Below are 15,156 nucleotides of genomic sequence, written 5' to 3' on the forward strand. Positions count from 1 at the left end.
GTACATGTTGGTAGGCAACACCAAGGTCTTCTCGGTATTGGAGAGCCTCACTGTTGGGGGTGAACTCTAGTTAGAGCTGTTAGAGCCATGGGTGTGCAGACAGGAAGCACATGAACCTCAGGGTCACTCACGTAGAGGTTGATGGATTTGGGTCTTTCAGTTGGAAATCAAGAATAGCACCTGGGGGTCATTGTAGGCCATTGTTTGCTGACCTTTCAACATATCATTGTACTGCCATAGAGGCCAAAAAACATTCATCTTCATCTGCAATTATATCAACAATAAAGCTAGAAAGGAAGAAAGTATCTTCACCTGTGCAGTTCTAGTAAGACCTCCGGAAAGACAGAATGACATTTCAGAGGGTCCAGAGAAGACCATCTAAAAGGAGTGAAGAGATGGCCAGTCTCCATGAGGGAAGGCCAGGGTGAAAGTGAACTAAGCCAGGAACCAAACTTTGGACTTTAACTCTTGTTGTGTCTCTGATTAATAGTGTAAACTGATGCAAGTCCCTGCACCTCAATTTCCTCATCAATAAAAGGAGAGGGTGCGACCAAGTGGTCTTTAAGGTGCCTCTGGCTTTTTATGTTTTCAGGAATTCAAGGCAAACCCAACCATTGAAAGGGGGAGATTGCTTACTAAATCACCAATAGCCTTGGCAAAATAACTTGTTCTGGGTATGCCAGAACCATTCTGTGCAAGGTATTCTTTGAGCCTACCATGTTTCAGGATATGGAATTGAGTGATCACTCCCTGAAACTCCAGAGAAAAGTGGTTAGAGCAAATCAGGGGCATTTCCCATGGCGATTTGATAATCTCTGTATTAGCATAAGACAGGAAGTAAGCAGGATCTGAAAAGGTAAAGGCATCATGAAGGGCTACTGATGGTATGTCATGGTAGTTCTTACCCTGGGGTAGTCACCATACAAAGGATAGTTGTACCTTTCCATAGTAGCCTATGGGTTGCTCCATCACAGAGAGGGTACTGGACTGAAATGGACTTTGGGTCAGATCCAATACTGCACTTCTTATATGCAAAGAAAGCACAAGTTATAAATAACCTCTGATCACTACAAAACTTTGCTGAATTAGAACTGTAGTACACCAGCTCACCATACCAATGCCATATGGTTATATGACCTCTAGTTCTCTCATTCAAAAGACATGTCTTAAAAATGAGACTGTTTTCCCTTTTTAATTTATTCAGAATGTAGCATATGGATTTGGAAAACTACTAATTAGAACTTGTTAACGTAATGCCTTACTCCTTTTAAGCACACTAGTAGTATTGAGAGGCTGAATAATAATAAGGAAGCTGAGGACGTTGCTTTCTATAACGTCCCAGGCAGTGAGAGCCCCTACTTGCTGACAGTTGGGGTCGACTGCATTACTGGGAGGCATGGCAGGTCACCTCGCGGACCTGTCAGATGACTCTGTAATAGGCACTGGTGGAAAGGCCACCTAATTGTCCTCTGCCTCTAATTGGAAATGTAATAATCTAACTGAGTGGCATTATTCTGTAAACTGTCAGCTGTGAATTTTCAGCTCTTCAGCAGAAATGGTTAGTTACCATGGTGACTTGCATGGTTCTTGCTGAACTCCAGTGAAGAATTATTGAAAAAGCTGAGTTTGGAGGTCAACACTTGGTTTGCTCTGAAAATCAGGAGAAGAGGGGGTGGCATGGGAGGTAGGGGTGGGCAGCAATCCATGTTCACTGCAGGTCCTTGGCTGAGGGCTGCACATGCACAAAGCAAGACTTCATAAGGCCTAATAGAAAATGATTACTATGCGATTGAGAGGAGAACAGAGATACCAGGGGGCTGCACAGTGCTCTGAAACCTTGGAGTTATGGCCCAGCCAAAAGTACGCAGTTGAGACCTCAGAAAGGCTATATATTACAAGTGTGGATGACACCCTAGGACCAAGGACAAAATTAAAATAGACTCACCTTAATTAAAAAAAAAAGTAAGCCTGACAGTTTCAAAAGGAACTTTCAGAACAAAACTCAACACCTTTAAAAGGAAACAACATAATCCAGACTTTCTGCAAGGTTGGTTTCATCTGCAATGTCTAACATATAATAAAAAAAAATTACTAGACTTGCAAAGAATCAGGAAACTGTGACTCATAATAAAGGGGAGGAAAATGGAGTCAGCCCAATAGAAATAGATCCTGAGATAATGGAACTTAAAGGAAAAGATGAGTGGACAGGGGAATCTCTGAAGAGAAATGGAAACTATTTTTTTTAAAAAAACTGGAAATCTAGAACAGAAAAGTGCAACTTCTAAAATGGAAAATTTATTGTTTGAGCTGCAGAGGGATGAGTACGGGTTAAGTAGGCCATAAAGCTATAGGGGAACCCCCATCCCCCCACATAGAGAACATAACAAGTGGTAGCCCTAAAACAGAAACGGATATGACAAGTTTGAGAAGCTGAAATAATGACAGTATACCTGAAACTAAGAGAGCCAAGAGGAGAAACTCAAGATAGGGCTGGAGAACCTGAATAGGTGGTTAGGGGCCAGATCAGGCAACACCTTTTAGGTCTTAAGAAATATGTACTTTATCATGGGATCCCTGAGAAGCCATTAAAGGATTCTAAAGAAGGGAATGACATGGTCAGATTTGTGCTTTTATAAATTCACTGTGGAAAGGGCAAGTGTGGGTGCAGAGAGACTAGTTAGGAGGTTATTGCAATGGTCCAGGCATGCATAACTTAGACTTAGATGGTAGTGGAAAGAGATGGGTAGGTTAGAAAAATATTCAGATGGTGAAATCTGTAGAACTTGGTGATAATGAATGAGAGTGTGTAGGAGATGATGTCATCAAGAAAGACCCTGACTTAGACACAAAGTGAACGATTAAGCTACTCACTGGGATACGGAGTCCTGGAAGAGACATAGTCCTGACCCTTTTGAGTTTGCAGTGGCCATGAGTCATTTGAGTAGAGATGTAGAAATAAATGGTGCTTGGATAAATGGGTCCAAAACTTCAAAGAAGATCAAATGAGATAGGACATCTACTTTAAAACCTGGTATAACAGTAATAGTGTTGAGTTAGTGATGAGGTCCTATTTAGATAAGGATGAGATATTGAGTCAACAATGCTTTTAGCTGCAAGTAAATAAAAACTCAAGCAGTAGCTTAACAGATGGGAGGTTACTTCCCACACAAGAAGTCCCAGTTGCTGGGACCAAATTGGGAGAGGACTCTGAGTTGGCATTTCTGTGATTCTCATGACCTTTCCTTCCTACCTATTACTCATGGTTGCAAGATGGCTGCTGCAGATCAGACATCACGCTTCCATTCAAGACAGAAAGAAGCAAAAGAGGCAGTGTGAGTGACTAGAATGCAAGAACTTTCCCACAAACCCAAAGCCAATTTCCACTGATGTTCTGTTAGCCCCGGTTGTGTCATGTGACTACACCCAGCTTCAAGGAAAACTAGGAAAGCAGGCTCAGGCTTTTTAGCTTCTATAGTCAAGATGGTTGGGGGAAGGGGATGGGGAATGGGTGCTGGGATGGCCGGTGAGCTGTGCCTGCCACAGTTATCTTTAGAGCTCTGTATTTACATCTAGTTTTGCAGCTCTGAGGGCTGCCTCTGTGATGTACAGCTGGTGGTCTGCTTGGAAGCATGGCTGTGAAGGAGCCCTCCTTTCATTCACTTAACTTCCAAATTATAAAGACGATGCCTGATGTAAAAATTACAGGGAACCCTGAAATATAAAAATCCTTTATTAAGGCTGTTCTGTGACGTATTTGATTTTCCTCCCTTTACCCCCCACCCCACCAAGTCTTCCTAGGATTGTTTGCTTTATGAAACGTTAAAAGTGATTTCAGCCACTCGTTCTGTGAAAAAGAAAACTGGCAGTAGGAGTATCTGAAGAAAATGAATTAGTCTTGGCAGAGATGTGTGGGAGGATGCTTGTGGGCAGCACCACGAGGTGAGAGGAAGGGGAGGAGGGCGGATTGGAGACTTACATACAGAAAGCAAGAGGGATTCAAAGCAGGATGGAACGAACACTTCAGTTCCTGACAACAGGGTGACAATTGGAAAGCGAGACAAATAGACAGCTTCCCGTTTGAACTTTTCTGATAGATTTGTGGTTTTGGTTTCTGTGCGTCTTCCTTTAGCCCCCAGAGGCTGACTTCTCGCAGGCCCTCAGCTGCTGGGACGCTATACATGGACTCCTCTTTGGCGTTAAGATGGACATAATCATGCCCTGATGGTGCTTAGTCAATGCCCACACCAAATTGGTGCTTATGTTTTCTAAGTTTCCAGGAGTTACCCGGCAACTGCTAGAATGTGAACCAAGTCAGTGATCACCTCGCACTTCCTATCTGCTTGCCCCTGATCTGATCAGTTCTCAGGCTTTCACTTACACCATCTTATTGAACCTTCACATTATTCTTTGGAGGGTAGATACACCTGTTATCCCTGTTTTACTGATGAGGAAACTAAGGCTCACACTGGTCATAAGTAACAGCACTGGGATTCAAATCCAGGTGCTTGAGCTCTTCACTGGCAGTATGTGCCACTCCTCAGGTAGCCTGAATTCATTCTTTCTCTCCCCAGCTGTATTCTTGACTAGGTGCTAAGAATACAGGTGAGAAAAGCTGAGGTCCCTGCTCTTTGGGAGCTTGGAGGCTAGTGCAGGAGACATTCGCAGACATGAGAGGTCACAGCCGTTGGGATCAACATCACATTGCAGGAGAGTGCAGGGGAGGCGAGGAAAAGCCCCAGCTCTACCCAGTGGTCTGAGTAGGTATCACAAGATGGTGATGAAAGATGGGAAGTGCAGAATATCTGTAAGGGAGTGTTTTGTTGCCTCCCAGACATGCAGGAAACTTCACGCTTCACAAGTATTTCCAAGTAGAATTTCTGCTGGCAAGAAGCAGATGGGCAACAGTGAGCCCTTATGAAATCAGGGAGGATGGGAGGTAATAAGCCGCCCATTTCCCTGCCCCCTCTGCGCCTCTCATCTTGGTTTCATGTTGCACTTGTGGGTAAAGTAGAGACGCCTTTACCAGAACGCACTGGTCTTGTTGGACAATGCAAAGAGTGAAACTCTGGAGTTGGAGAGCCAAGGAGGTGAGGGAAGGGAATGAGGCTTATGGCAGGAGCTCCTTGGGGAGGTGGAGGAGGAGGCTGGAGCAGAAGGACAGCCCCGGAGGAGCAGCGGTACAAGGGTCTAGTCCCCTGGGTGCCCCTGGCTGCTTAAGAGTCCCCTGCACTCTGAAATGGGGACCCTTGGGCACCCTTGTTCTAATCCCAAGGCCTTGTGTTCCCTTTGAAAGCATTTGGCTGTCTGCTGGAAAGTGGGCTGTCGCCTGGCTTTCTGCTTCTACCCTCAGGTCCTCTCCCAGCCCCAGAACAGAGAGAGTGCCAGGAAGCACCTCCTCGTAACAGCATGCAAGTCCTCCTGTGCTCTCAGAAAACTTTGCAAAGGGATTGATCAGTGAGGTTTGGCGACTTGACCCCACCTTGTCCCCCTAAAAAGACCCTTGGCCCCAGTGTCGCCTGCTGTGTGTTCAGCCTGGCCCTTCGCACGGTGGGCGTGTGCACAGATTAGATGTTGGCCGAGGAAGCAAAGTTTCTGAGAACCAAGAGGAGCAAGTGAGAAACATTTAATGAACTGTCAGCTTCTCTGCAGGGCGGTTGGGATAAAAAGCCGTGAGGATCCAGACCAGGGCCAGATTTAACAGCGCTAATGCTGAGGTGTATCTACTGTGAGGGTTAGGGTTAAGCCCAGTGGCTTTAACGCTGTTACTGCGTTCACCCCCACCGTGCCCCTCTGTGGCCAGTCAGGGCTGAGCGTGGCCTTATTCTTCCCTCCTTATAAAAAGCAGTTTATCAGCTCCTGCATGGTAGCGGGGGCAGAGCCCATACAGCTCTGGACCCCGGGACCCAGACCAGTGCTCAGACGCATTCTCGGAACCAGCTTCCTGCCCGAGTTCTCCCCCAGGCCCTGGCTGTCTCTTCTTTTGGAAGCAGCAGACTCTGCTCCCATCCCCAGGATCTGGTTTTGACTCCCTGTCTCACAGAGCTAATTAATTGTTAAATTCTGTTCCTTCTTACATAATACTTCCTTCTGTTCTCTGTGTAACCTGCCTCTCCAGGATCTTTTCTCTCCTAAACCGTGAGCCGAACTCTACTCTTCACCTTCCGTCCTGTCCTCTCAGTCCTCCTCAGGGTGATCGTTGTCTGGTGCCAAGGGGCGCAGTGAAGTCCTTCTGGGGGCGCGGGTGGGAGGGGGACAGAGGTGAAAGGAAAGTAGGTGATTTGAGGCTGACAGTCCCCAGCACTTTGCAGGTGAGCGAGAGGCTGCCTGGGGTGTATCAGGAGACTTGTACGCCAGCCTCCCTTCCGGCCCGCAGCCCCAGCCAAGGGGACAGGCTCTTTACTGTCAGCTGGGGCTGAAGGTGAGCCTGCTGGGAGAAGGCCGCCGGCTGGCTCTGAGCAGGCCTTAGGGATAACTTCTGCCTGGAAGAGCTCACCAGAGTTGGTGCAGGGCTGGGTTCCAGCTCTGGATTTGGAAACCATGGTATTTCATGACAGAACAGGCAATGAGATTTCCTGTCCCCTAAATGCAGTGCCTTCCTGCCTGTCTTGGGAATGTCCCCCATCAATGCCTAATCACATCTGTATGTGGCCTCTATTAGGTCAGGTCTCTAGGGCCGCCTTATTTCCTCACCCCAGAGTTCTTGCCCACACGCTGTCCCTTCCATCAGGGAACTGAAGACAGCCCTGCCTGCACACCCACTCCAGAGTGTGTGAGAATGAACGAGAACTTCTGAAGGAAGGAGACACACAGTCTCCAGCTTGGCACACATACTCTGCAAGCCGGAAGGTTTCCTTTTTTTTTGTTTGTTTCAAGATGGAATGATTGCAAGGGGAAAATGGGAGAAATACATTAATAATATATTTCTTATTGTGTATTGACAATGAAATAAATTATAAATTTGATTAGGAAAAAAAATGAACAAAGTAAACATTATGTCTTGCTCTTAAACCCTCAGTAGCCTTTCTGAGCTCCCAGCCAGGTCCTTTAGGAGCGTAAAGGCCACCTTCTTTCTCAAGGTGTTAGCCTGGACTCCGTGGGAGGAAAAAGATTGATTAGCACCTTGTTGGGGGCAGTCCCTGGTTGTGCTCAGGAGCGCTAGTGAGTGTCACCAACGAACTCCTTTAACTTAGGGAGTCATCTGAATTTTAACACTAGAAGAAACCCGAGAGAACATTGTGCAGGCTCCCCGACATTAGGCTCAGTCTCCTGTGTTTTCTAATCACTGTCCTGATCTGAAAAACATAAAAGCCGACAAAAAAAAAAACCCCTCATGGGGCTTCCCTGGTGGCGCAGTGGTTGAGAGGCCACCTGCCGATGCAGGGGACACGGGTTCGTGGCCTGGTCCGGGAAGATCCCACATGCCACGGAGCGGCTGAGCCCGTGAGCCATGGCCGCTGAGCCTGTGCGTCCGGAGCCTGTGCTCCGCAACGGGAGAGGCCACAACAGAGAGAGGCCCACGTACTGCAAAAAAAAAAAAAAAAACAACCCTCGTGCCTGCCTTTACTGCTGTCGGAAATTACGAAGTCAATATGGTGTCTAAAAACGAAGGGATAAGGTGTTGCTTTATTTTAAGTAGGCCACATCCTGCCCTCCTCCTGCTCCCCAGGGGGGCTGATGGCCAGCTTGAGATGTCCCTGAAAATTACCGCCTGATCCCATTCCTCATTTTATAACTCAGGCCCCCAAGGCTAGGAAAGCCAGGACCCAACCTGAGTCTCCCAAGCCCTAGGCCTGTGTTTCGTCCGCCTGCTCTTGAGCACTAGTTCCCAAGCAACCAAGTATTTCCGACAACCACATGCAGAGGGCAGACAGTCGGAGGGTGAGTGTTGCAGGAAGCCAACTAATGCAAGTTAGGAAATGTTATAGGTACAGGGAGAGGGCACAAATGGCCAGGTAACGGAAAGTACAGTGATTAGAGGTTTTCTAGTTTGTTCTTGATGGAGTTGGCTTGTTGACCTCGGAGCTGGAGCAGTGTCATGTTTTATGTCATTATTCTCTAATCCAGGGCCCTTTCCTTACCCCAGGGCATTCTAAACCCAGCTGCCTGGAGAACAGTGAGACTGATCCAGTGGCTTCCACTGCTATTAAGGAAGCGAACAGACATTAGCAGATACATATCCATATTATATTGTTCCGTTTTGTTTTTCAAAATGTGTTTTCTTATAGAAAGTGACCATTTTCCACAGTATCTTTCCATTTCTCTATTTATTTTGCTTACTATTCCAGGGTGGCTGATTCTGAGTGTCAGAATTGCTTAAAAAAGAGATTTAATCCTTTCTAGAGCTGTAGTAAGTTGTGAACTCTGGTAAAATGCAAACTCTAGTCATTTAAAAACAGTATATTAGCAGCATAATTTTAACTGTGTAAAAGCATATGCACAAGTACACACACTCATACTATGTTTTATCAGTTCTAACACACGATTGGTTTTAAATTTTATGCTCCACTGAGAATGAAAAATGCTCAATCAAAGGCACCATTGATTGTAAGACATGTCTCAATTTCAGAAGTTGTGGGGAAAATATGCATCTCAGTATCACTGGAAGATGGGATATAAATAGGATGGAAGGATATAGAACAAATATTAATAGTGATCTCCCTGGATGCTTAAGTTGATTTTGGGTAACTGTAATTTTTTTCCCCATCCTTTTCTGTCTTTTCCAAATTTTCCATAATGGTTATTGTTATTTTGATAATCATAAAACAAAACAGCCTGATAGCAGGGTTATATCAGCATTTATTTACACATCTTCTTTAGACCTGAGTGTCTTGGAAAGGGATGGTCTTATGTTCTTGCAAGTTTTAAGTTTATAAGCAAGCTTCCAAATCGAAGGCATTTGAGCAGAATGTCCCCTGGGACTGCTGTCCCCATTTTGTTTTTCTTAATTAGACCAATAAAAGCTCTTATTATTGCTCCCAAAACTCCCCTTTCTCGGAACAAAAGCACCTTTTCAGGCATGGGTAGCCTAGTGCCACAGATTGGGCTGAGTACCATGTTCTGTTTGCAGGATAGTGATTTAATTTCTCCCTCCCCCTAAGAGGTACAGTTACAGCCTCTCTCTTGTACTGTGGAGACAGGGGCAGTGAGGTGATGTGGGTGGCCTCTGGGAACCAGAAGCTGTCTCATCAGACAGGTGGCTCTGTCACTGAGAGAGTTTGTCCTCTGTCATCTGCACTCTTAGGTTTTGGTGGTGACATTTCAGAACCTATAGTCACCATCTCTTAGAAGTTAGTGGAATTTAAATCATTTTGCTGCTGAAAAAGTGGGTTACCTGAGACAGAGGGAAAAAACAAAAAGGCTGGTGTGTGGCCTGAGTTGATACATGAGTAAGTTGATATATGAGTTGATACATGGCTGCCACTGTAGCTTCCTGGTTTCCTTCACCACATCCTTTCCCACAGAGCATGCACACCGGGACATCCATGCTGGTCATACCCAGAAAGCACTTCCTTCTTTCCAGCTATTCGGAAGCTATTTAATAGCACTTGGTTTGTTCCTCCTTTTCACATGGCTCTGAGATACACCCTTGATGTAAGCATGGGCTGCTTGTTGCCTCTTTTCCTTTTGCCTCTGCAGTCCCATGACCCATACATTGTTGGCAAGTCATACATCATTTGCAGAGTGCCTTGCTTAGAACTGATTATTTCCCTTCTGGGTTAATAGCACCTTCACTGGAATTGAGACCCTTGGATAGCACAACTGAATTTGTAAATAAATGTTTTACATTGAGATGCCACAACAAATGGATTTTGCTAGAAATGCATATTATTTTGCAGAAGAGAGATTAAAGTAGAACCATCAGAGAGAGAGAGATAAACAAGGTAAACATCATGCCAGAGCTTTTTAATGTGTTTATAATCTTCATGCACAACTTCATGCCAGAGCCAAAGCAGAAGAGGGAGACTGGGACGTGAGAGAGTTTATTCCTCTAGAATATTCCAGAGGGGACATCTAGATTTTTTAAACATCTTACTGCCTCCAGAATTGACTTTCCTTTATTACAACTCAAATATATACTGTGTCTTTGGAGTAATTGCACTGAAATGATTCCAGAAACAAAAAGAATAAAGAAATCTTGGCAACAATAATAAGTTTTAGAAAAAATACAGACAAATTATCGTTCAAAAATAATTGCTGGGCTTCCCTGGTGGCGCAGTGGTTGAGAGTCCACCTGCCGATGCAGGGGACACGGGTTCGTGCCCCGGTCCAGGAAGATCCCACGTGCCGTGGAGCGGCTGCGCCCGTGAGCCATGGCCGCTGAGCCTGCACGTCCGGAGCCTGTGCTCCACAACAGGAGAGGCCACAACTGTGAGAGGACCGCGTACCGCAAAAAAAAAAAAAAAAAAAAATTGCTAATCAAATCATACTGATTCAGAAGAAGGCTAAGTGTTAAGCTTTTTAAAAATTGTCCATTTTAATTAAATCTCATTAAATCCTGTCTCAAATCTGTAACCAGCTCTCAAGGTTCCAGTTTCTCGACTTGCCCCTTAGTAGCTAATAAATCCACTTGTTTTAAAAGGTCTATATTTCTCAGTTTGCCTAAACTTTTTTTTTTTTTTTTTTACCAAGGTCTTTAAAATGTGTCATGTTTTTAAAACCACGTCTTCTAGAATTCTTATTTACAGTCCTGTTGCACCTTGTTCTTCCTGCTTTAGCTCACATCCTGTCTTCTCTTGGGAAGTATGGATTTATTCCTGGCATTATTTCTGCTTCTTTGAAGAAACAGTCAGATTAGCCATGTTATATCTAATCCTCTTTTTATCCCCAGCTTTGTAGTTTTCATCTTCCTCTTTCTTATTCCTGATTCTATTTTGTATTACTAAAGCCTTTTCAGTTGGATGTTTGCTTCAGCCCATCTCCTGGTGGTACATGCTCTTAAACACAGGCTCACACTGAGACTCATTCCTGTACAGTGTTGTTTCAACTTCTGAAGGCATCTTCATTCACGCACTGTACCTATGGAGCAACAGTGGCCATCTTTTCAGACTTATCCTAGTGAAATGATTATAATAGGTCCCCCCAATCCTAACCATAGTACTTCTATATATGCTAAATAATAACCACAGGGAAACTTTACAATTTGACTTCAGCTGAGTATTAAATACAATAATTATTTGTAAAAATTGAATGAGGAGCCCATTCACGTTGTTCATTTCTAGGTTTTGCATATGGAAGAAGTTGTCTCTTTTTTTAGTTTACAGAAAGATGCCTGAAAACTGAGCATGATGGCCCCAGAAAAATCAGATCTGGTGAATTCATTATTTGGGGTCTGCTGTTGACTTGGTCGAGTGAGCCATCTTTTCATTAATTAAGTGAAGGGAGTTGAATAATTAATGGTTTCCAAGTTGTGCCCAAGCCTTGGGAGTTGATGTAGAGGGGTTAGAGGAGAGAGCAGGGCATCTCCTAGAATAGTTCAGCTTTCAACTCCTAGATATTGGGTTCCCTCAGATTTTATTTGAAAAGGGATTTCATAGCACTTTAATAAAGAGTCTCAAAACCTGGTACTTCCCCAAGTTTTTGGATTCTATGAGCCAGTAAGATTTCTATAAATTGAGGTTGGCCAGAGTGGGTAAGGGAGGCACTGCCAACTGGCAAACGTAAGGACTTGAGATGAATACCATCTACTGTCACTGTAATTGCAAAACACCACAAAAAGGATATAATCTCAACAAAAACCCCAAACAAACAAACAAACAAATGAAAACAGTTCTTTGCATTGAACAACTGTAGCACTGTAAATGCTCACCAGGCTCTTCTTGTTCTGGTGGAGACTTGGTGGGGCTGGCCCTGGGCTGAGGGGGGCTTGTTGGAAGCTGTTGGGCAGGTGCTTTCTGGAGCCCTGTTCTTCAAAATTCAGTCGTGAATAATGAGTTTATTTTATAGTGGGGACTAAAAAGGGCTTGCTGGGTTATTCTCAAGAGTTTGGTTTCGTTTTTTCTTTTTCATTTCTTTTGATTTTTAAAAAATATTCATAGATTTGGTAAGGTTTTAAGCAGGTGGACTTTTTTCCCTGCCGCAATTAGCATATCAAAACATTCACATTTCATTCTATTTGAATCTTCTGTCCTCATAGAGATCTGAATATTTTAAGCAAAGCACCTCCATAGGAAGTATTCCAGCTTTGACAGTTCAATCTAGAAGAAAAACACAATGAGAGGGTTTGTAAACTGTGGCTCAGTAATGCAGGGGAAGGAGAGGGGCGTAAAGTGTGTCAGAAATGGACCCCATCAGCTCCGAATTTTCTGTGGCAGGAAAGGATGGAGTGGGAGTTGGGGCTAACCTTCAGATCATATAACGTGGGTTTTATCTGATGGAAAGACATCAGATCCCGTGATACCACACATAGGTTTGCTTGGAAGTTAAATGGAATCTCACTAATCCTTGGAGAGGAAAAGCCGAGGGTCATTCTGAGTTCACAATGCCCTAGTTACATGCTTGTTGGCATTTAAGACCCCTTAAATCGCTGCATAAATTGAAAAGCTTTCTAAAATATATAATTGTGTCAGAAGATTGAGTAATAGTTTATTAGCATTATGTTTTATTTTTCTAATATTAATTAATATATTCAAGATTTTACACTTTTGCTACAATGATATCAGACAGTATAGTTTCAGCTAATATAGATACACATCAGGATGTTGAACTTTTTTTTTTTTTTTTGCGGTACGCGGGCCTCTCACTGTTGTGGCCTCTCCCGTTGCAGAGCACAGGCTCCGGACGCGCAGGCTCAGCGGCCATGGCTCAGGGGCCCAGCCGCTCCGCGGCACGTGGGATCCTCCCAGACCGGGGCACGAACCCGCGTCCCCTGCATCGGCAGGCAGACTCCCAACCACTGCGCCACCAGGGAAGCCCAGGATGTTGAAACTTTTAAAATCCATTATTAGTTAGGAAACTTTGTTGAAACAACCTAAAGTTACTCTGGTTAACTTAAGCCAAAAAGGCATTGGTCAGGAGAGGATCAGGTTCCTCACAGTTGGATGGGAAGGCAGGAGACCCAGGCCTAGGCAGGAATCAGGGAGAACAAGGGCACAGCTGAAATCTTGTCCTAGGAATGGTCTGGTTAAGTCATTGCTGCCATTAGTACCAGCATCTCCAGCCTCTCAGTTCTGGTGTGTTATTTAAACCAGTTGACCCTCTGCCTCTAGGTCCCCCGTCAGTGTTCCAATTGTACTGAGCCTATGATTGGTTACACTATTTGTTTAGCTTCCACAGAGGAGGAGATTGGGATGGGAAAAGCACCCTCTTTCTAGCTTCCATAGTTGGTGGTGGGGCCCTGCCACTCCATCCTGCAATTCACCTCCCTACCCCTGCCCCCAAGAAAGAAGAGACTTCAGGTGCTGGGCAGCTTAAACAATAGAAGTTCACTGTGCAACTGGGGAGAAAGGTTCTGAGGAAGATGCATTGTAGTTAAATGAGGCCTGAGGAATGAGTTTTTAGCTTCACTCCAATTAGCTAAGTGATGTTGGGCAGCTTGCTAAACCTCTGGGAGCCTTTGTGTCCTTATCTGAAGAAAGGGAATTTTGATCACAACCCAAGCCCTATGACTATAACCAGAGTCTTCTTTCCAGGAAAAAAATAAAAATATAAATAGGATAATAGAAGCAGGCAGATCTCTAATAAGTGTCTCTTTTAACTTAGAGAATGATAAGCCAAAACTATCTGAAATATGGTTGTGGGAAAGCTGGATTTAAGGATCTCTGCTGGAGAGTAGTCATTGCATAGTAGAGTATAGGAATGCGTATGAACTTAGGAGTCAGCTACACCTTGCTGCCAGTGCTTTTTCACTGTTCCACCCCATACTTTTGGAGTGACTTAGAGGAAATTTCTGAGACTTGTTTTCTCATCTGTGAGGTGGAGATAATACTTCTTGACTTGTCCTGTTGTGAAGATTAAATGAGGCAACATACATAAAAGTGCCTGCTACATAGGAAGTGTTCTACAAAGGTTACTTCTCCCCTCCCTAGATGCCTGGGGATCTGGTTTTGTAGTACTGCTTGCTCTCTGAGACTCTCCCTTGAGTGGAGGGAATTAAATGGGAATTTGATGAGCATTTGCCCAGTTCAAGACACAGTCCTAGGCTCTAGGTCAGGCCCCTTGTGGGGTTTAAAGAAAAACAAGAGAGTTTACACTTGAATCATAGAGATCACAGGCCAACATTTCTCTATGCCATACTCTGGGAACAGTGTGGGATAAGAGTTGTGACCTATGTAATACCAAACTTAGTAGAAAGTTTTTGTTTTGTTTTTACATTTTTATTATAAAATGAAATGCAGATAACCATATAACAAATATATAGCTTCTGAATTATTTTAAAGCAGCCGCCCTTGTAGGTCAAGATAGTGGATCTTGCCAGAGCGCTCCAGAAGCCCTCTACATGCCTCATCTCAACATAAGTGCCTCCCTGGCCCCAAAGTAGCTACTATCCTAACTTTTAGATAGTCACGTCCTCACATTTCTCTATAGTTTTAGCACCTAAATGTGCCTCCCTAGAGAGTATAGTTTATTCCTACCTTCACTTTTTAAATTTGATGTCTTTCAAGTACTTTAATCTACAGGTTTCCATCTTTATCCCTTTCTTTTTCTTACAATTTATCAGTTGAAGGACCTGGGCTGTTTGGCCCATAGTTTCCTGGGTTTTGCTGATTGAACACTCATGGGGCAGTTCAACATGTCCCTGTGTTCTCTGGATTTCCTGGTACCTTTTATTACACGAAACACAATGTCTTCTACAAGGGAGCTCAGTGGCCATATTACAATTGAAGTGGATGGGAGCATGGAAACTTTGGTACATGATTCATTCATAATTGAGATAACCACATGCCATCTTCTAGTGTCCATAGCAGCTGGTTTCTTTTGAAAGAATTTCTAGGAAAGCCTTATTTTAGATGAAGTTTACATTGCAGTTCTTACCAACTGACTCATTTTTATCTCTCATGCATCTTTAGGTTAGTATATCAAAGATCAAATCCCAGAAATCCCATTAACCTCTGGGTTATGCTAAAATTAGTTGTTTGACTTTTCAAGTCTGTGCTGTCAGTAACAGAAACTCTATGTTTCTAATATTTGTTTTGTAACATTCTTAAAATGTTACATGTA

The 15,156-nt window shown here is 44.0% G+C and overlaps 1 protein-coding gene across 1 annotated transcript in view; it reads left to right on the forward strand.

Annotated features, from left to right (window-relative positions):
* The window catches only part of LARS2 (leucyl-tRNA synthetase 2, mitochondrial), a 161,112-nt gene that overhangs the window by 76,052 nt on the left and 69,904 nt on the right, over positions 1–15,156 (forward strand). The window lies entirely within an intron of this gene.

The sequence above is a fragment of the Grampus griseus genome (genome assembly GCF_964374135.1).
Source record: "Grampus griseus genome assembly, chromosome: 10".
Lineage (NCBI taxonomy): Eukaryota > Metazoa > Chordata > Mammalia > Artiodactyla > Delphinidae > Grampus > Grampus griseus.